This window comes from Egretta garzetta, unplaced genomic scaffold (assembly GCF_000687185.1).
Source record: "Egretta garzetta isolate BGI_Z169 unplaced genomic scaffold, ASM68718v1 scaffold430, whole genome shotgun sequence".
Taxonomy (NCBI): domain Eukaryota; kingdom Metazoa; phylum Chordata; class Aves; order Pelecaniformes; family Ardeidae; genus Egretta; species Egretta garzetta.
The window spans coordinates 97,025-99,201 of record NW_009258267.1 but is presented as its reverse complement, the minus strand read 5'-3'; positions in this window follow the sequence as shown (position 1 = coordinate 99,201).

Genomic DNA, 2,177 nt, shown 5'->3' with positions numbered 1-2,177 from the left:
GCCAGCAGTGTGCCCAGGTGGCCAAGAAGGCCAATGGCATCCTGGCCTGTATCAGGAATAGTGTGGCCAGCAGGAGTACGGAAGTGATCGTGCCCCTGTACTCTGCACTGGTGAGGCCGCACCTTGAATACTGTGTTCAGTTTTGGGCCCCTCACTGCAAGAAGGACGTGGAGGCGCTGAGTGGGTCCAGAGAAGGGCAACAAAGCTGGTGAAGGGTCTGGAGCACAAGTCTGATGAGGAGCAGCTGAGGGAACTGGGGTTGTTTAGCCTGGAGAAGAGGAGGCTGAGGGGAGACCTTCTTGCTCTCTACAACTGCCTGACAGGAGAGTGCAGCAGCCAGGTAGTTGTTGGTCTCTTCTGCCAAGTAACAAGGGATAGGATAAGAGGAAATGGCCTCAAGTTGTGCCAGGGCAGGTTTAGGTTAAACATTAAGAAGAAATTCTTCACAGAAAGGGTTGTTCCATTGTTGGAACAGGCTGTCTAGGGAAGTGGTTGAGTCTCCATCCCTGGAGGTATTTAAAAGACGGGTAGACGAGGGGCCTAGGGACATGGTTTAGTGGTGGAATGGCAGTGTTAGGTTTATGGTTGGACTTGATGATCTTAAAGGTCTTTTCCAACCTAAATGATTCTATGATTCTGTGACTCACTGCAAGCGCCGTTGGCATGTGAAGAGTTCACGTCAGCTTCAGGGGAGGCTGGGCAGGTCCTTGGAAGAGAAAGTAATTGAAGGCTACAAAAGTAGCAGACTATGTCAGGCTCAGGAAAAGTCCCAAGCTGCAAATAGCTGGAGGCTTGGATAGACGTGCCTGCCCTGCTTTTAGTTTTCGCTGGGTGTTCCCTTATAGCTGGGACTGGAAGTAGAAATAGATGTATCCCTGCTCCAGCTAACAGTGCAGCTACTCTAGTCTGCATGTATAGGTTTGCTAGTGTAGCAGAGATGCCTCTCTACTGGGGCTTCTCTTTCTTTTGTAAAAACACAGAAAGATTAGGCTTGCCAATAGGTTCATGTAAGAAAAACTGTGTTTCTATACAGAATCCCAGTGAAAATTCTCTGTGGGCTTAAAGTGGTGTACTTATGTGGTCTCAGTTGAAGAATTGCATCCTGGCAGCGATTGCCTGCGTGAAAGGAATATTTAAGGTGGTGGTGTGGTTTAACTCCAGTAGGTGGCTCAGCCCCATGCAGCCCCCTGCTCGCACCCCACCCCCCCCCGCCCCACAGCAGAACAGAGGGGAGAGTTGGAAGGGTAAAAGTGAGAAAACTTGTGGGATGAAATAAAGTTAAGGAAAAATAAGGAATTCACTCACTAGTTCTCTTTGACAGGCAGGTGTTTAGCCATTTCCAGGAAAGCAGGGCTTCATCACTCACAACGGTTACTTGGGAAGAAAACCACCTTAACTCCAAACATCCCTCCATTCCTCCTTCTCCCAGTTTTTATTGCTGAGCATGACATCATATGGTCTGGGACATCCCTTTGGTCAGCTGGGGTCACCTGTCCCAGCTGTGTCCCCTCCCAAATTTTTGTGCACCCCCAGCCTACTTGCTGGCAGGGCAGCGTGAGAAGCAGAAAAGGCCTTGATGCTGTTAAAGCACTTGTTCAGCAATAGCTAAAACATCCCTGTTGTGATGACAAATCTAAAACGCAGCATCCTATGAGCTACTATGAAGAAAATTAACTATCCCAGCCAAAACCAGTACAGGTGGCTTCAGTGAAGCATTAGGAAAAAACACCAATAGTTTATTTTGGGGTTTGTAGCTTATTTTCATGTTACTTACATTTCAGTACTGTTCTGTCTAGACTTTCTGTTTTTCCATAAGCCAGGTGTGCTGCCTTTGCAAGCCAGTAGCTGCAACAGCTTGACGAACAAACCACTGTTGCATGTACAGATACAATAGGAAGTCCTTGGGTTCTGTGAACACATGGAAACAATGGAAATAATTTGATCTGTCTAGAATTTATTACAAACTTCATTATACAGTAACTATGTTTCCTGCTGCATTTTATCACTCTAGATTTTATGAGACATGGTTTCTTCCCTAGAATAGCCTCTTGTGGTAATTGAGGTAGTCAAGTAGTTTGCATATGAGAGTCATTAGGTTCTCGTACTACTTTTGTCATCATCAGATATTAATCTTCTCATTCTGTGTAAAATTAAAAGTCTTGCTACAGCAAGAGACT